This window comes from Echinops telfairi, unplaced genomic scaffold, assembly GCF_000313985.2.
Source record: "Echinops telfairi isolate 266 unplaced genomic scaffold, ASM31398v2 ScPeMD7_9;HRSCAF=40, whole genome shotgun sequence".
In the NCBI taxonomy this organism is placed as follows: domain Eukaryota; kingdom Metazoa; phylum Chordata; class Mammalia; order Afrosoricida; family Tenrecidae; genus Echinops; species Echinops telfairi.
The window spans coordinates 13,075,887-13,096,983 of record NW_022103906.1 but is presented as its reverse complement, the minus strand read 5'-3'; positions in this window follow the sequence as shown (position 1 = coordinate 13,096,983).

Below are 21,097 nucleotides of genomic sequence, written 5' to 3'. Positions count from 1 at the left end.
GGAGAGGAAGGGGGGCGGGGAGGAAGCGGGGGAGCAAACGAACGAGGGGGGAGTGGGCCAGGGAACCCCCTCCGCTTCCGGGTAGCTGGCGTCACTTCCGGGCGAGCCCCCCAATCGCACGGCGCCCGCCGCTCCCCAGCCCTACCCTCCCGGCCAAGATGGCCGCCCTCCTGTGCCTCAGCTGCTGGGCGGGGGGCCGGGGGGTTCGCCCCGCCAGGGCTCCCCTTCCCCTCTTCCGTTGACCCCGAAACCCATCAGGTTGACCCCTCGGCGTTTCAGAATCCCGCTGGCCCGAGTGAAGCGGTCCAAGGTGATCCCTGGAGGGGGCAGTGCCAGACGTTTTGGGGTCCCCTTCCTCAGCGTCGCAGCTCACAGCTTTCCTCTTGGAGAAACGCCCCCTAACACCCTCCCTGCCGCTGGCGGAGGGGCGGGACCTCTGAGGGAAGGGGCGGAGCTAGTGCAAAGCAGGTGATTACGTGTCACTTCCGGAAGATAGGATGACCTCATTGTGTAGTTAGACTGCCCCCCTTCAAAATGGCTGTGCCTCACCTCTGGGGCTGTTTCTTTTATTTCACTCTTGTAATTTCTCTCTTATTCTTATCTTAATTGGAGGGTCTTTAAAAATCAGATGGCAATTTAGATTCCCATAAATAATCTATTAGTTCTCACTTGTATTTACATACCTCTCCTCTTTTTGCTTTTCTTGACCCTCAGATTTTTAATCACAGACTTCATCTTTTGTAATGAAGTTTCCAGTATTACTTTAAGAAAAACCCAGGTAAACGCTAGCTAAAACTTAGCTTGATTATGTCATAAATGTTAGAGCAAAGGTTGAACTGGCATATTGTGACCTTGAGTGTGGTTTGGTATTTTTTTTGGGGGGGTGGCTTTTGAAATACATTTCTACCAACTTTATTTTTAAGAATGCAATTTTTAAATTCTTGTGACTTTAATCTGGACAGTTCAGAGCTAGCCAAGATTTAAGTGATATCAATTACTTGTTTAGGCTATTTAAATGTGCTAGGACTGCCATTTCGGAATTTCTTGTGGTGCTAAGGCTCTGTTAGCAAACATACCTTTAGATGAGTGAAAACATTATCAATGTGCTATATCATTAAAATAGGTGTAGGGTACACTCTTAAGCTTAGGTAACAAATTACAAAAGTGAAGCAGCACTGAATGGATTTGAATTACAATGATATACCAGGGAAAGTATATTTGAGTCCAGGAAAGTAATTTTATAGTTATAATTTTTACTGATCAGGTAAAACAACATTCTAAAGTTAAAAGAGAAAGAGAGGTTTTCTCAATGGATTTTCTAATTGAACTTCCTAATGTCTTTTACCTTTTTCTAACTCTGCCTCTTTTCCTCTCTTCAATAAAATCTTCTAATAATGCCAGTAAATTTGGGAGGACAAATTAGATCATAATTGAGATGCCAGGGACAGAAAAGCCTTTGAAATTTTCAGTACTGGTATTTTGATGTTTGTGATTATTTGACTGGGAGTGGCAAGCTAAACAGTGCCACCGCATTCTTGGACCCACTTTTCATGCGTGTATTTGCCAAGGTAAAACATGGAGACCTCTGAGAGAATAGCCAGAGAGCACTTTACCCAGCCCTTTCATGGGGTGGGGTGTGGGGGAAGTAATTCTACGTTTGGAGTCAAGTCACATAATGTATTCTTTTATTCCATACTATTACATAAGCACCGTAATTCCTGTGGTAGTAAAAATTATAGTCCGCATATACAGACTATTTCTGCATATAGTTGAGAGTCTGTTTGTTTACTGAGGGTGACTTAATAGTTCTTAGAAAGGCAAAAACATAGGACAGTGGATTGCCCAAATTTGAATCCCATTTCCAATAAAATCATAATGTGGCTGTGAGCAAGATAGTTAACTTCTTTAGTCATCAGTTTCCTCTTTGTTATAATAGGGAAGATAGCAGTACCTCCTATGAAAAAGTAACTAAGAGAATTGACCATGATTGTCCATCTAAACTCATGGCATTTTGACCTGGTCAGATCAAAACAAAAAAAACCAAACTCACTGCTGCTATCAAATAAATTCTGACTCATAGAGACCCTATTTAACAAGGTAGAACTTCCCATGGATTCTCGAGACTGTAACTGTGTACAGGAGTAGAAGGTTTCATCTTTCGCCTAATGTTTTAATGACATTTTTTAAAAAAGCAAAACCTCACTGCTGTCAGCCAATTCTGACTCATAGTGACCCTGTAGGACAGAGTAGAACTGCCACCGCGAGTTTCTGAAAATGTAATTCTTTATAGGATTAGAAAGGTCTTTTTCCCGAGGAGGAGCTGGTGGCTTTGAACTGCTGACCTTGGAGTTAGCAGCCCAATGAGTAACCACTAGGCCACCAGGAAAGATTAAATCATTGGTAACTGCTGCTGGTGTGCATCAGGGTCGCATCCTTTCACCATACTTATTCAATCTATGCTAAGCAAAGAATGCCAGAAGCTAGACTGTATGAAGATGAATGCATCAGGATTAGAGGAAGACTCCTTAACAACATGGAATGTGTGGGGATACATTGCTTGTTGAAAGCAGAGAGGACTTGAAGCACTGGTAAAAATCAAAGAAAACAGCTTTTAGTAGGCATTACTAAAATCTCACCATAAGGCAAAAATCCTCACAACTGAGCCAATAAGCAACATCAAGATAAATGGAGAACACATGGAAGTTGTCAGAAATGTCATGCTACTTATGCACAACTAATGTCCTTGAAAGCAGCAGTCAAGAAACCAAAGATAGATTGGACAAATCTGCTGCAAAAAGCCACCTTACCGGGTTAAACAACAAATACGTCACCTTCAGGACTAGTGTGCACCTGAATCAAGTCATGGTATTTCTAATTGCCTCTTACCTATGCAAGAGATAGGCAAGTAATTTGGAAAACTAAAGAAGAATTGATGCGTTTCAATTATGATGTTGATAAATAATATTGAACACACCATGACTTTCCGAACAGTCAACTCTATCTTGGAAGGACAGCCAGAATGGCAAGACACTGCAGCAGTATAGCTCCTTGGTGGCCTTCCTCCTTTTTGTTGACCTCTCCTTGACTGAGCATGCTATCCTTCTCTAGGGGTTGGTCTCTCGAGTAACAAGCCCAAAGTATGTGCACCAAAACTGTGGGAGCAGATCAGATAGCTTCCTCTTTCATCCTTGGAGTGGCTGGTGTATTTGAACTGCTGACTTTGTGGTTAGCAGTCCACTGTTTAACCAACAATACCACCAGGACTCCTTTTGTTAATAGGTCAAGATTTATAGCACACCAAAATGGAGGACAATCACAACATCAGGTCAGATCTTGGGACTGATCACAGCATTATGTAATTGCCACACACATCATAACACAACTACAAGCTACATCATTGTGTAGCTGCCTAACCACTGAGAATCCTGGGTGATCAAAGTGACATGCCTTTGAGAGGGACAGAATTCCATCCATGGCAGTTTACACGTTGGCCCCTAAAAATCCACAGCCTTGCTTTATGCAAAACATATTCACTCCATCATACGCTTAATAAAAGAGCACATTTTAAGTGCTTCTAGGAAATAGATGCAATTAATTTGTGTTTTTAAATATATTTCCTCTAAGCCTGTGAAATGAGATACAAAAGCAGGCGGCAATGGAGTATTTATGATTCCTGTTTCTCTCTGCCCTGAAAGAACATTATCTAGGAGTGAAATTAGCGAAGTAAATTATATTCCTCCATAAGGTTGACCAAGGAGATTATGAATCAAAGTGTTTACCAGAATTGAAGTTTCAAGTAGATTTGTAAGATCCTCAGTTTTGTCAAGTGGTTTCTGGTTTGCATTTCAGCATTCTTCTCATTTGGCCTTTTGTGGGGAAGGGTTCATTGTAGAACGCAGGGATTCTAAAATTAAAATGAATCACAATGAGAATAAATAAATCATGCAGACTCCTTGTAAAGTTATCATACATTTGGACTGTGAGACGAATTGTATCTTTTCACTTACAACGTTGGTGCTATTCCTGTTAGTTGTTCCAGGCCAGCACTTAGCATAATGCTGAACCAGAAACAAAGCACATTGACCTCTAGTTGCCCCCTGTGCTACAAAGTAGAATTGCTCTATAGAGTTGTCTTCGCAGTAGTCAAGGTAGAAGCTGATTGCCAGGTGTTTCTTCCGAAGCACCAAGGTGAGTTTGAACTGCCAATCTTTAAGTTAACAGTCAAGAGCATGCCATGTATGCCACATATAGTGGACACTCAATAAATCTTGGTAAAATAAAGGAACTAATTTTGCAGGAAACTCAATTTTACCCCTTAAAGCCCTCTAAAAGCGCTATACTGCATGTTCTAAACCAGTGGTTCTCAACCTGTGGGTCGCAACCCCATTGGAGGTTGAATGACCCTTTCACAGGGGTTGCCAGATTCAGTAGCGAGATTACAGTTATGAGGTAGCAACAAAAATAATTTTATGTGGGGTCACCACAACATGAGGAACTATATTACAGGGTCTCGGCATTAGGAAGGTTGAGAACCACTGAGGTAGTTAGTTTACTGTGCCAACCTGGCCGATAAACACATTTGGGGTTAACTGATGGGCGGAAGGATAAATGGCTCCATGAGGCTCACCTTTGGAGTTCTCTGGTCTCTTGCTTTGTGACGGTCGGACCAGGGTGCAGCTGCCTTAGCCACTTCCCTGCTTCAGCCCACAAGGCTCACTTCCTGCAAGACATCCCCGAGGACAAGCCGCATGGACCTACCGTGATGCAGCCCTGGGTGCTGGAACAGCCGTGTGGAGACCCCTGCCAGCGCTGAGATGCTTACATGTTCACTGACTCAGCTTTCCTCCTGCAGTCAGTGTCATAGTGTGTGTTTTGTGAGATGGAGGAGGACTTTGTGGATTGGTGTCGGACATTGGATTATAGTTGAACTTGTGGGCTTGGGCAGCACTGGGTTGGGATGTTTTCTTGATGTACACTTAACCGTTATATAAAACTCTCTCATATATGAGTTTCTATGGATTTGTTTCTCTGAAATACCCAGACTAACATAACTACTGTTCTAAACCTTCATGAAACTCACTGATAAATAAGACTCTGGAATTCTTCAATGAATTACTGGGGGGGGGAAGAAAGGAAATGTGTTATACTGTGGGAGCATACAGGACAGAAAGCTCAGCTTTTTTGGGTGATTTGACCTTGGGATGAACATATGCTAAAAGGTAACTTTTATGAGCCTCTTAAGGAAACACTCCAAGCCTCTCAGGGACCTTTGGTTTTTGTGTGCTTGTTTCTAAAAGAACAGTTTTTAAAAGACACCTGCTTTGGTTAGTCCTATCAGTTAATAACTTAAGCACCTGCTATACCTGTGCCTATTTGGTAAGCCAAATAACAAATTGTTGGATTTGCATATTAAAAAATAGTAAATAGCTCTCTTCTATGAGTAAATTATGACAGCTTCCATACCTAGAACTTATGACAAAAGTTGGCTATTAAGAGATGTATTTGAGTTTAAATTTCAAAGCACCTCTATGGAAGGCTATAGTATACAGTGGCAACCATATTCTGTTTTTAGTATTGACATAAATTCAAACCCCTATATGAGTTCGGTCTGCCCCTTAACCAGCAACGTGACAGCTTTGTCTTCAGTCAGAGTGTGCTTGAAAGTAAATTGCAACTCCCAAAAGGAGCTAAGATGCTACGATGCATTAAACATTGGGCTGCTAACCACAAGGTCTATGGATCAATCCCACCAGCCACTCAACAGAATAAAGATGAGGCTGCCTGCTTCCATAAAGATACCCAGTCTCAGAAACCCTAGATAGGGATAAGGTTGTCTACTCTCATAAAATGTACAGTCTTGGAAACCCTAAAGGGCAGTCCTGGTTGGAAGTAAGCAAGGATGGTGAGATGAGGGTGAACATGGTATCGGGAGGGACCAATCCCTGGAACAGTATTAAGTTTGACAGCCAGTGAAAAAGGAGCTAACTCAATGAGATGAGTTGACACAGTGGCTACAACAGTAGCCAGTTCCTCATCTTCCCCAGAATTGTCATGTGCTACTGTCACAGCATGACAATTCTGAGGAAGATAGGGAACTGGGCTGTGTTTCATTCTAGTGTATGTAGAAATGATTCATAGGCACCTAACAACAGCCAACCCAAGGAGGGGCAGTCTTGTCCGCAGGAGACTTGCCTGTATGTACCCTGAATGATTTGCCTGCCATCTGTAATTTGGGGTGCGTGGACCACATGGTCATGAATCAGACCCCAACCATCAAGTAGGTAGCAGGAGGGCCCAGACCCAATCCTGCCAACTTTTCTCATCGGCAGTGTGTACTTAGCCCAGCCCAGTCCTTTCCTCACTTCTGTAGTCCTGTCAGCGACAGTGACGAATTAAGCTACTGCCACTTATGACCTGATTATTTCCTGTAGACTATAATTAGCTACAAGGGTCCCTAGTGACACCATGGCTTCAGCAGTGGACTGCTAATCATGAGGTCTGCAGTTCAAACCCACCAGCCACCCCTCAGGAAAAGACGAAGCTGTAGGCTCCCATAAAGATTCACGGGCTCTTGTCCTTGATTGCCCATTTGGGCCTGGAACTGAAAGTGCCCTTCTCGTTCCATTTTCAGCTAAACAATAGTTAGGGCTGTAAGACAGGAACACTACTGATGTGTGCATGCCTTAGAATAGCTGACCCTTGGAGATCAGAAGGGTAGGATCCACCCCAGGACAAAGTTCAGAAAGGTTAGGAAAGGAGGAATGGAGACAGGAAACAGGGAGAAAGCTGGGTGCAGCAGCGCAAGGTTTCATGGAAGGGATTGCAGTGAATGAGAAGAAACAAGGTATATGAATGTTGAATGCAAAATGGATGATCTGCCCTGCACACCTTTACTCAATTCAATAAAGATTTTTAAAGGTGATGTACAGTCTCAGAAACCCTAAGGAGCTTTCCCCTTGTCCTGTACAGGGTGGCCATGAATTGACATCAATTCAATGGCTATGGGTCTTAAGAAGCCACGGGGCCATCAAACCTCTGGACACTGTTGTAGCCTCCTGCTGATTGGTGGTCTTCCTCAACCTGATGATTTGTCTTTGTCCTGTTGAGGGTGGGTAAAGGTGTCTCGAGAAAAGATGCTGAATTTGAGATCTTCTTTCCCAAGAACAGAGGTCCTTGGAGTTATTCTCCCACTTCTTGGCTATTTTCAGGTGGCGGAGGGGGAGACAGGAGACACAAGGGTGAATGTTATTATGGATCAGACACTCTCCCAAACTTTATTCAATTTAATTGTATCACAATCCTAGCAGGATGGGGATTTTTATCCTCATTTTTATGGTCCAGTAAACAGCCTCAGATCTGTCACACGACAGAGCCAGAGTCACACCTTTGGGAGGGCAGGGAGCCATAAAGTCAAATCAAGATAAATTTAATTCGGAAGCCTACTCCACTTACCCCGCCATCGCCCTGGGCTAGGCACTATTAGGACCTCTAAATGAAGTGAGGGCCACCGTGTTCGTCAGGAAGCTCCCTGTCATAATGCTATGACGTTACTTATCTATGAGATGAAACACTTGAACTCCATTCAGGGGATCTCCCCTAGCAAAAACATTAGACAGGGGCTCCCTTATATAAGTCTTCACCTGAGTTTCCTATTCAAGCCTGAATAAAGCCTCAAAAATAGTAGGCAGCTATTGGTCTCCTTGGTTTTGTTCCTTGTATCTACCTTCCCTAGGGAAAGGACTTCCTTGAATAGTGCAGTGGGGCCGGCACAGGGGCTAAGCACCGAGCTGGTGATGAAAGACATGGCAGTCTAAAGCCACCCAGTGGCTCCGTGGAAGGCTGGCTTGGAGGTCAGCTTTCTAGAAACCTTAGGGGCAATTCTACCCTGTCGCATGGGTCACTGAGTGGAAGTGGACTTGGTGACACCCACTAACAACAGCAGCAGATTCAGAGAAACTATTATCCCAAGAAGCGACAGGTCTATATTTGATGTTAAGAATGGAAGTTAACTTAATAACAATAATTGAAGCTGTGGCAAGCACGCTCATAAACTGCTACTGATGGTGCAAAACGGAGGAATAGTGCAAACTATTCATGTACTTAGCTGCTTTCCAAAATGTGGGTTCTTCAAGTCTGCCCAAAGGCACTTTGGAAGAAAGGCCTGGAAATCCACGTCCTAAAGAGCAGCCCTTGAGACCCCCTGAAGGGCAGCTCTACTGTGACACACATGGGGTTGCCGTAAGTGCGCATCAGCTCACCGGCATCTGGTGGTGCAAACGGATACAATCTCCACCCAAATGGCAAATGCATCTGCCGGCTGACACCGTGTTTCAGTTACCTCGTGGTGCCCTAGCAAGACTTATGGACGGCCTTAAAGAAAAAAATATACTTTCTCACAGTTTAGCAGGCTAGAAGTCTGAACTCAGGGCATGGTTTATATCTGTATCCGCCTCTGCCAGTTAGCCTTCCTGGACTTGTAGATCCATCCGTCTGCATATGATGCCTTGGTGTCTAGTCCATTCTTTTTCATAACGTAGAAGTGACGAGTTTTAGGACCCACCTTATTTTGGTATGATCTTAATATAACAAAAGAAAAGCCCTGTTTTCAAACTGGATTATATTTACAAATATCCCACCCGAATCAACCCAGTTTCTGTGGAGGACACCCAATTCATGGTGCCCCTGTGTACAGAGTAGAAGCAAGCTCCACAGGGGTTTCAAGGCTGTGAACTTTTGAGTGCAGACTGCCAGGTCTTTCTTCCAAAGTTCCTTTTGGTTAGTAGTCAAAGGATTAACTGTGTTGTTGGGTGTGTGTTTTTTTAGCCCCAGAACTCCATTTATAGGTACAGGGGTTCAGATTTCAACACATATCTTTTTGGAGAACCAATTCAATTCAAAACACACACCAAGTCCTTTTATGAGATTTTGCCCTAAGATAACTGTGCACATGTCAGAAATTCAAGTATACAAGGTTATTCATGTAGCATTGTTTATAACAGCCAAAAGAGGGTGGTGGGGCAGGTGGGGAAGGAATACCCAAGATCAACATGAAGGGAGACTAGTTAAACTATGATATATTCACAAAACAGAATTATTTGCAGCAATGTTTAAACAATGATAACTTTTTAAAAGTAGAATTGCAATATGCTTTATTATCAAAAAAAGTGTAGCACCATCATTAATAGAGCAGCCTACATTTTCTGAAAGAGCGAGGAATAAAGTAATATATTTCTAGTTGCTTGCATTTGATGAAGCAACCCCTGGAAAAAAATTGCCAAGAAACAAAGTAATTACCTATAGCGGGGTGGCAGTGGGAGGAGAAATGGTGTAATAGGGGCCAGGAGAAGAGAAAGGCAATAAACGTTTGGGGGAAGTGCTTGAATATGCGAGGATTGTGCACGCATGTACAGAATTTCAGTGACAAGTTCAGGTACATGTGTATTTCTTTTCTAATGTCAGTCGATTAAAAACCCTTCTTGAGCCCACTGTGGTTTTTCTCTACCTTGTTGTTTAACTAAAAGTAACGAGTTCCACGAGCTAACTCCCCAAAGAGGAAACCCCACTGCTCTCAAGTCCATTCTGATTTTCAAGACTGCAAGTGTTTAAGGGAATGGAAAGCCTCCATCTTTCTCCCTCAGAGCAGCTGGTAGGATGAAACTTCTGAACTGTAGGTTATTACCCCTCCTTGCTTGTTGCACAGTAGATGCTAAATGGTTATTATTTTCCTCCTTCTGTATTTGCTCTCTGTATTAGTTTCCTTTGGCTGAAGTCGACAAGACCACAAATATTGTGTATTAAAACAACACAGATTTATGCTTCTACAATTGTGCAAGTCTAAAGTGCAAACTGATCTCATTGGGTGTTCTGGATTGAACTGTGTCCCCCAGAGGGTTCTGTTGAGGTCTTGACCCCTGTACTTGTTAATATGGCCCTGTTTGAAAACAACAGTCTTCGTTTCATGTTAATGAGGTCATGCCAGAGGAGCGGAGACCTAAACCTAATAATTTCTGAGTGTGTCTTATAAATTGTATAAAATGGATACAGACACACACCGAGTGAGATGCCATGTGAAGACGCATCTACAAGTTTAGGAGCGCCAGCAAGTTCTAGCAGGTACTAGAAACTAAAAGAGACAATTAAATATATATCTTTCCCTAAAGCTGATGTTCCAAATTCAGAACTCAAGACTCCAGAATTGTGAAAAAAATAAATTTACTATGTCCTATATGGCCACTCATGTGTGATATTTCATGTTAAGACATCACTAGCTAGCTAACAAAGACCCTGAGTGAATACCAAGGTGTTGCCAGAACTGTTCCTGCCAGGGAAGAATCCATTTCCTTACTGCTAGAATGTTTTGGCTAATGACCTCTCAAAGCCATCATTTGCATCATTCCAATCTCTATTTCCAGAATGGCATCTCCCACTCAGATTCTGAATCTGCCTGCCTCTTTCACTTGTGTGGTAGTTACATAATCTGGTGTCAATTTGTGGAGGGGTAGATTCTAGCCTGCCAATTGGGTCACAGCTTGATAAACTCATTTGGAGGCACTAAGGAGATCAATAGCTCGCTGGAGGCAGGACACAGGCTCACTCCCTGCGAGGCATGATTGCTGACAAGATACATGGAGCTACGCTAGAGCCCTGAAGCTGAAGGAACTATGTGGAGAGCCCTGCCAGTGTTGAGATGCTTCTACTGCCACTGGATCCACAAGACTTTCCACCCAGGGTCCTGTGATCTTCCTGCACTTGAAGTCATTCCATGTGTTATGTGAGTCTGAAGAGGAATTTACAGACTCCTATTGGACATATGAGCTAATACCAGACTTATGGACTTGATCTGGACTGGGCTGGGATGTTTTCTTAATGTACAATTGCTCTTTATATAAAGCTCTTTCTTATACATGTATGAGTGTCTCTATGAATTTGTTTCTCTAGTCTCCAGACTAACACAACTTGTCGGGCCTCTTGTGAAAGAAATGAGTCCTCCCAGATAATCTTGGATAAGCTCCCCATCTCAAGATTCTTAATTTATTCATATCTTCTAAGTCCATTTTACCAGATGGTTAACATTTTAAAAGTCTGGACATTAGGATATTGGCATCTTTGAGGGGTAGAGTATTAGTCTATTTACAACCCCCTCTAATTTTTTCTGATGTGCAACCATAAACTCATCATCTCTAACCCTGAAATTGACTCAGCCCTCTGCCTTTCTTAATGCCATGATACCAGCCTCATTTGGTCATTTAAATCTCCAACTCCTAATCTCAAAGGACAATGAGCCAAAAAGGAATTTCAGAAGGGTCTAATCCAACCCTTTTATAGATAAGAGAAAGGAAGCTGACCTAGAAGACATTTATTAAATAAATAAATTTAAAAGAAATTCAATAAATAGTTCATAGGCATGTCAGGATTAGGATTTAAGTTCCTTGACATACGGGCCAAGGCTCTTTCCACTACATTATACTGCTTCAGATGCATTATTAACTTATGTAGATTATTTCTTTTCTGTGTTTGAATCTCTTTTTCTTTTCTGCTTCTTAATGGTAGGAATATTGGGTTTGGAGGTTAATAAGAAAGTAAATTTGAGTTCCGACTACATCATTTACCAGCTATAATATATAATATATAATTTTGGACAAATTTGAGATTTCAACTCAGTTCTCTCTTATGTAAAATAGAATTATTACTATCTACCCCACCTTCTTCCAAGCCTTGCTTTAAGAACCTCTCTTATAGGAATATAGCATGCTTGCTAAATCATAGGGATATGTAGAGATGTAAGGAGCCATCTTTTACTCAAGTTGAAATTCCCTCGTAACTAATCTCCCTAACATTATTCTCTTATCCAGCTTGCCTGCCATCAACTAACTAATAAACCTAGAATACGGTCTTAAAAATTTATAATGTCCCAATATTGTGTCATTATTATCTCATGGTATCAAATCCAAACTACACCCCCTAATTCTCAGATCTTCTATAATTTCATCCCAATCTACATCGCCACTAGTTTTCCCGCTTGGCCGGAACATACTCTCTGACGTAATCAGGAAACGGTCCTCATCACCTCGCACGCCCTGTGCATGCCTCTCTTGGGGGTTCTGAGCTGCTATTGTGTTTTTGATTTTTCACTCCCAAAGCCTTTCTCCTCCTCTTGACAGCTCAGCTGGTGTTCAAGAATTGTGTGCTCTCAAAATATAGGTTGAAACTCTAACCCCTGCACTTATTTGACATCAGAGGTTTTTTGTTATGTTAATGGGGTTATGCCATAGTCGGTGGGTCCTAAACTTCTGAGTTGTACCCTGAGCAAAATGGACACAGAGGGACACAGAGGGAGACACCATGTGAAGACAGACACACTAGCTGATGCGTCTAGGAGCCCAAGAAATCCAAGGCTTGCTGGCATGTAGTAGAAGCTGACATAGACTGGGAAAGACCTCCCCTAAAGCCAGACCCTGAACTCAGGCGTCTAGCCTGCTGAGCTGTGAGAAAATAAAGGGCTGTGATTTCAAGCCACTCACTTCAGTTGACAGCTCTAGGTCGCCAAGAGAAATGCAGATAGTAAACTGGCATTGTAGACCCACATAAGAAAGCTGCCATGCTACCAAATCACTCTAATCTTTTTAGCTATTTGAAATCCTACATCACCCAGTCCCCCAGCCCCCCAAAATTCCTTGACTACTCCAGCCTAGAGTGAATGACACCTTCTTTCTCTGAACTCTTGTAGGATTTAGAATTTCTGAGGTGTGTTGGTTATGCGTTGGGCTACGAGCCACAAGGTCAGCAGTTCGAAACCAACAGCTACTCCTCGGGAGAGAGACGGGGCTTTCTACTCCAGTAAACAGTTACCGTCTTGGAAACCCATGGGGTGGTCACTGTGAGTCATCGTCAACTTGATGGCAGTGAAGTTTTTTGTTTTGTTTTGTTTTGTTTTTGAGATGCATTCAGCTGCTAACAAAAAGTGTAGTGGTTCAAACCCACCCAGAGGACCTGCAGAAGCAAGACCTTACAATCTGCTCCTGTACAGCTTCCAGCCAAGAAAATCCCATGGGGCCGTTCTGCTGTCACACGGGGTTGTTATGAGTCAGAGCCAACTCCACAGCACCGAACAATAACAACAATGGCACATTTAAACTTATTTGTCTGCAATTCAACATTGTTTTAACCTATATCATGATTTTAAAAATTATAGAGCCATATGAAACCATCATTTCATCCGATTCTTCATTGCAAATCCGAGGAATTGGAGACTGATTTATTCAACCAATATGTGTGAAGTACACTTGGCAGGCACTGTAAAGGAATCCAGGAGTAAACAGACCAGACACTTCAACCTCCTCATGCCCAGTCCCAAGGAATTCCAAAGAGAAGGCGTTAGCATGTGCCAGGTAGAAGGTGCGGCAGGTGCAGAGGCAGGGAGAAAAAGGGACAGGAGGGCTATGACTGCTCAGTGTGTTTCCGGCATGGAGGGCTGAAAGGTGAGGAAGAGAGAGGAAGATGGTGAAGTAAATGGGGCTCATTGTTTAAATCAGAAAAGGGGTCACATCTTGGTGTTTTAGACAAAGAACTCTCCTGATGCTGGGGGCTCTAGAGCAGAAGTCAACCATAGGTGCCCAGGGCTGACTCATGAACCACTGTTCTTCGAACCTGTGGAGTCCCCGCAGGGGAGTGGGGGTGGTATGGGGCCTCAATGTGTATTTATCAGAGATGGGGGAAAAGGTCGTTTCTTTTGATAAAAAGTGTATCTGGAAACAAATGAGATTTTCCTACTCCAAACGGAATCAATTCTCTTTTAAGAATTGGCAAAATAATAATTTTCTCTTTCTCTCATACAATACTTTCCCCCAAAGCAATTCCATCTTATGATTATCTAAAGTTGAGCCCTTCTAGGGAGCACATTGAAAGGTTTTTAATTTAGATGATATGTCACTCTTCCCAAATTGCATATTTTTCTTTGTTTTATTTTTTTTCCCAGCAGAATGCGAACTTCAGTTCATACATAATTTTTGGTGTAAAAAAATTAACAGAACATATCTGTGTGACTAACATTTTTAAACTCTTTTCCAAAGCACTATCGACCTAAGTGTATGTGGAAGGCAATCCCTAAGATGAGCCCCAATGATTCTACCTGCTGGTGTTCAGATCAGGACTTCAAGGCAATTCATACTTCTTAGATCCCTTGCTGTGCATTTGCATTTCCACCCCAGATATATTGAATCAGAATTTCTACTTTAACAAGAGCCCCATTCTTGTCTGAACTGGGTCAAAGCCCAAGTTTAGACCTTTGAGTGAGAGTGAGACCTGTGATATGCTTCAAACCAATAGAAATGGGAAAGGTTTACGTGACAGGATGTAAGACCTGTGTTCACAGACGAGCTAGAGATTAAGTAAGTGGCAAAGGACTGCAGATAGCCTCCAGGAGTTGGGCACAACCTTGAACTATCTGACAGCTAGTAAAAAGCTAGGGCCTCTGTTTTACACAGGACTAGACAGCTGCAAGGAAGTGAACTCTTCCAGCAGCCACAGTGAACATGAAAGTGGATTCTTTCTTATTCGAGCCTCCATCTGAACACACAGTCCAGCCAACATCTTGATCACAGCTGTAGGAGGTGCTGAGAGAGGTCCTAGCTAATCTGTGCCCAATCTCCCGCCTCATGAGAATCATATGCTAATAGATGCGTGCTGTTTCAGCTTCAACATTTCAAGTAATCTGTCCTGCAGCAGTGGGAAACTAATACTGCATCTAAATAGGACCAAACCACATGTTGCTAGCTATTTGGAGTTTTAAGAAATCTGAGTTCATTGGAACCATAGTTCTGATTGAGTCAACTACTTTTACGCCTCTTATAGAATGATGCCCCTGCCTACAATCCAGCTCCCAGTTCACCTTTGGGTAAAGTGGAGACAGTGACAAATGAGGTGGCTATTGCTATGTTGTACATGAGCTCCTCGGGGCCTGTGCCACAGCAGTGGCATCTGGGAAGGAGAAGAGGTGACAGATGTAAGAAACAACCCAGAGTCTTATTTTCCGATTTGGCCAAATCGTTGCCTTGTGCATCCTAGCATTACGGTCATAGCTGATGCTCATTCCATAATGCTCTGCAGGCAGAATCAGCAAGGATCAAAGAAACAGTCAGAAAAAGACAGGACCTTCACTCATAGCTCCAATGCTGTCGTTCTGAAGTGAAGAGACGGAGTCACAGGTATTCCTCTCAAAAGCACGTTTCATAAATTTGCATCTACGTGTGCTATGCAGGTTCTTTTACACCTATCTAATTATGCAGAATTAAAAATCACAAAGAAACACTACAACTGGCTGAAAGTATTTCTTAATGGTGAAACAACTAAGAATCTATTTTAGAACTATTGCCTGCCAGAAAAGGAAAGAAGTGTGCTGTTTGAAGGAATGAGATGTTCAACAGAATACTGCACTTCTGAGGATAGAATTCATTGAGATTGTTTTGTTCCCATTATTGTATTTTATTGTTTTGTGTGGGTAGCCTAGTTATAAAAAGGAAAGGCTGAAACACAAGACAGACCAGGCCGAGAAGACAGGAAAACTGAAAAACTCCTTTTATGCAATGCTCAAACAAGGAAGAGAAGACGCTTCTTAGAAAGGCCACACTTGGAGGGAAGGCCAAAGGGAAGAGAGCACATGGACAGTACACACAGCATCGCAGCAATGCACACCCCGAGGGCAAGTCCAGTGCGTGGAGACTGGGGTGTGCACAGAACTGGCATGTTGAGCTCACACATGAACTCTCCTGGGCATCCAGGTTTGGACAGAGGACCTGTGAGTATCAGGCACAGCACAGTCACATTCCTTGTCTGCTCTGTTGAGCACAGAGCTCCTTCAACATTTCAGACAGATGCTCCTTGGGCAAAAGCAACAGACTTCTGTTAGTGAAGGGTACCAGCTTGGATGAGACACAGCCCTGCCCTCCCAGCACTCTTGGACTGAGGAAGAAGCAGAAGAGAGGCTCAATTTTTTTTCTTTGTTTTTTTCTAAGTCAGGAATCTACATTGGTCACTAAGGAGCTGAACTGGGCAGACAGATTTCCAGCAAGTTCCGTGTGTGTGTGTGTGTGTGTGTGTGTGTGTGTGTGTCTTTCTGCAGGGGTTACACCCTCCATCGTCATCCACCATTTCCAATGTCTTGCCACGCCTGCTTCACACCGTTTACCTCCCTGCTTGGTCCTTAAAGCCATTTGACTTTGTGTCCGCTGACATAAGTGGATGCGTTTGATGCTGTGGTTTTATCATTCTTCTATCAGCTTCTGACATAATCACTGCTGGCACGATGGCATTCCTGACTAGATCAAACAGTCCTTTCTTTCTTTTTTTTTTTCAAAATCCCAGGTGCCCCCTCCAGCTTTCTGGACTTTAACTTTGTTGAACGTGTGTTTGCCTTTGTTCCCAGAGCTATGCACTAGAATGATAGTCTCAATGATTTTTTTCAAGAATAATCCTCAAATCCTTTTCTTGCTTTGTGCGCTAGAGGATTATTTTTCTGCCCATACACATCACTGGATCACTCTCCTTGCTCCACAATTAATTATTAGTTTGTCTACATTAAATTGCACTTGCCATCTGCTGACAGAAGCATAAATGTCTCAAAGCTCTTTCTATGGCTTTCACTGCTTACTGCCAGTTTGGTCTGCCTCCTATTGGCTGAGTCACAGGCCATCTGGGAGAATGGTTTCCAATTCCTTCTCCCAAGTGTTTTCTTTACACTAGAATGTCTTTGAGAAGATTTCCTCCAGGAAGTAAAAAAAAATTAGATAGTTCGGAACAATCAAAACCTATTGCCATCAAATAGACAAGTAGAACTGTCCCCTTAGGCTTCCCTCCCAAACCCCAACTAAACTTACTGCCATTGAGTCGTTTCTGACTCACAGTGACCCTGCAGGACAGGCTAGAACTGCCCCTGTGAGTTTCATAAGACTCTAACTCTTGGCTGGCATAGAAAGTCCAGTCTTTCTCCAGAGGAACAGCGGGGGGTTCTAGTAGTTGATTTGGTGGTTAGCTACTCAACCTGTGACCACTTCAACACCAGGGCACCTGTCGGCCTCCCTAGGCTGCAGTGTTCACAGGTTGCTGTAAGGTTACTATGAGTTGGGATGAACTCAGTAGCAGTGGATTGGGTTGGGTTTGGGTTTGGGTTTGATCTTTATAGGAGTCGATTGTCAGTTCTTTTCCCCCATTAGTTTTGAACACCCAAGATAAAATCAGTATAACCAAGTGAGTTAGTTAATTGTGCCAACCTGGCCGATAAACACATGTGGGGTTCATTGAAGGACGGAGGGATAAACGGTTTGGTGAGCCTCGCCTTTCGAGTTCTCAGGTCTCTTGCTTTGTGGTCGCACCAGGGTGCAGCTGTCTTAGCAGTTCCTCCTCCAGCTTGCAAGGCTAACTTCCTGCAAGACATCCCCAAGGAGAAGTCACATGGACCTACCCCAGTGCAGCCCTGGGTGCTGGAGCAGCTGTGTGGAGACCCCTGCCAGCGCTGAGATGCTTACACATTCACTGACTCGGCTTTCCTCCTCCAATCGGCATTGTTGCCTCTGTTTTGTGAGATGGAGGAGGACTTTGTGGATTGGTGTTGGACATATGGGTTAATGGGTTAATGTTGGATATGTGGGCTTGGGCAGCACTGGGTTGGGATATTTTCTTGATGCACATTTAACCTTTACATAAAACTGTCTTTTATACATGAGTTAATGTGGATTTGTTTCTCTAAAGTACCCAGACTAATACACCAAGCTTCCTGAAAAGAACAAAGAAATGAATAATGTACTAGGTGCATTTGTTTAACCTCTTAATGGACAATAAAAATAATGAGTTCTAAGACGGGTACATAAAGAGGAAAAAACAGATATAAGAATGTGTCCCTCAAATATAATACAGTAAAATCTAAGTGAAACAAAAGAGTGTAAGTATTAAGTTTTAATCACAGAATTCAAACTTAGGTGTGAACAAAATAAGGTCTGTTTTATTTTCAATGAAACAGTTAGTGTCTAGTTCAATTGCTAATCATACAAGATTGGCCTGAGTCATTCCTAGGCTTGTCCACCCTGAGCTGTGCTAAGGTTTGGAAGGTCTCACAAAAGGTCAAAAATGGAATGGTCATTGTATATACAGACCACAGAGACTGCTCATGGGGAGCAAGGATGCTTCATGCCCCCCGGCTTTCTGAGGCTTCAAGCCATGCTGGGCTGTCAGGACAGTTTCACAAGGTATCCTTGTTAGGAAGGGTTTTGTAGATTCATCATTACTCGTTAATGCTCCATACTGTTCCATTGTTTGTGTGTTTGTACCATTGTTTATCGATCCATTCTACCATGGATGGACATTTTGGTTGTTTCCATCTTTTTGCATAGTGCTGTGATGAACGTGGGTGTGTATATCTGTTTGTGTTATTGGGCTATTAAATTTTAAGTCCTTTTTACACATTTAGAGAGTCTTCATGTTAAACTAGTTGTTGCACATTTTATTCATCAAGTGTCTTCTTTGTAAAATACTATTTTACTGGGATGTAATCCATGAATCAATTCAATGGTTCAATCATATGAAGAAGAGTTGTACAATCATTACTCTTTGATTACTCTTTGTCCTAGGGATGCTATAACAAAATACCACAAACCATGCAACTTTCACCAGCAGAAAGGCGTGGCCTCATAGTTCTAGAGGCTGGAAGCCCTAAGACACTGGGCTGTGCTCCCTCTGCAACTTGTGGTGGGAGACTCTTTCGTGGGGTGTCAGAAGGCATGATTAGGTTGCTGTCCAGCTGATTAAAGCATTCGTCTTTCATAAAGGGCATCTGTTATTTAACAAAATTAATTATTCTGATAAAATATTGATGCTGTAAAATTACAAAAATGTTAGTAAAATATTTTACACCTACTTAAATGTCTTAAAAATTGCAACACATCTGGCCTCATTTGCTTTTTTCAAATGCCTCTGAGATTCTGACTTCTGAAAGAAGAGTAGCATTTCCCACAGGAGAGAGAGTTGATGGAGGTCCTCTGCTGAGAGACCAGAAGTAAAAACCAGTTTTCGGGCTTCCACATTGGGGATTGAGCCTCCGTGAACGTGGCTCTGACGTAAAACAAAGTGAAGTTAGCAAGAAGGACCCAGAGTAAGAAGTTTGGGGTAGGTTTTATTTATTTGATTTGATTACCTGAAGCAGAGAAAGTAAAACGTACTCTATGGCAGATGTCATGCAGGAGCGTAACATGCGTTATTCTTACATCTTACCACAGGTCAGGGGGGTGGGGAGAGGGAGGGAAGATCCCTGTTTTGACCGTGAAGGTAATTTCAAGTAAGTGACCAATAACCAGTGAACTGAGCATTTAAATTCAGGTCTATTTGGCTAGAGAGTTCACCTGGTTTCCATTATACCCAGCATGCAAGGTAAGAAACTTCGTCAGAGAATAGCACCACTGTGGGTACATTTTTAATTTGGAAAACTTGTTTCAAAAGTTTATAGATGATACTTTAGCAACTTTGATTAATTGAAGAAAGTCAAATGGATCCCTCCTCGTCTGCTGTTTTTAGGTGCTGACTGTGAATTCCCACTCCCAGGACCCCGGGAGGCAGAGCCGCACTGCTGGGGTGGGGGTGGGGTGGGGGTGGGGGTGGGAGTCTGCTGCCTTTGTAGAAGCAGCGCTCCAGGCTGCTCTCCCACACAGCTGCCAACCTGTACTGGAGCACTCAAGCTCGGACCTGAGTGAATGCAGACTAGGACCCTGGTGGTGCAGGGACCAAGCACGTGGCTGCTGAGCAAAAGGCTGGGGTGGGAGCCTCCCAGGTACTCCTGGGGAGGAAGAGATGGCACTCTGCTTCCATGAAGATATCCAGCGGTGGAAATCCTCGTGGGGCAGCTCTACTCTGTCCTGTGGGGTGGCTGCGAGTTAGTATTCGAGTCGATGGCAGTGAGTTTGATTTTTTGATTTATTGCATGGAGAAAGAAGTAAGCATAGAAGAAGTTAGTAAAAAAAAAAAAGAAAAGAGAAAAGGAAAATATAACTATTTATTAACCCATTTCACAGTTCAGAAACTGCTGCTCCTCTCTCTCTCTCTCTCTCTCTCTCTCTCTCAAGTGAAGTTTAGATACAAGGAAATATGAGAACTCTAAAGGATATGCTAAAAAATTTGCACTTGAGTTAAATATTTAAACCTGAAGAATTTCTATCATCTAGCATTTTAGTATTTCTTCTGCTTAATCTTTTCAAGGTACTTTAAAGTATCAAGGTAAAGAATTATATGACAATATAAAACCATTATTATCATTCTCATTGTGCCCACTTAAAAATTTTAAATGTAAAGAATCTACTATTAGAATTTAATATTCCCTGACTCCATTATTATTTTTTAAGGGTTTGTAATTATAAAAGGATTTTGAGGAAAATATTTTATTATGACATTTCTATCAGAAGGCATTGCATTCCCAATCTTTTTTTTTTTTTAGTTCAAGATGAAAAAGCTCAAAACATATGACTTGCCTTGAGGACAAGGACCCCAATTAGAGCAGCCAGTCCACAGAGAGGACCACATGGCCAGCCTCACTACGAGACGTGATGCCCCACACTGACCCATGGCCCTGCGGGGGACGACACCAGAGACACAGTGTGGGAATTACACCCGATCTGATCCCGCTACACCGAGGCAAAGCACTGGGGGAGTGCAGTGGAATAGCAAGGGAATGGAGCAGTAAGTTCCCCAGGGAATGCTGAAGGTGGACTTTGGGGCCAGGGTGTGGTGCCCCAACAGACTGGACTGGGAAACACTCCTATAAGCCAGTGATCCTTGAACTAACTAAAAGCTTTTCTTTCTTGTTGTGTTTTAATTTGTTTTTTGTCAGTGGTTTATTGTTGTTGCTGTTTTGTTGTACATAGTTTCTTGGTTTTGCTCTTTCTTGTTTTTGTGCATGTTATTATCTCCACAGTTCTGTCTAAATAAGATAGGCTGGATGAACAATCTGGAAGAGAAAACAATGGGACCGACAGTTCCTGGGGGACATGGGAGAGGGGGAGGTGAGGGGAAAAGAGGTGGTGTTAACAAAACCAGGGAAAAGGGAACAACAAGTGATCCAAAT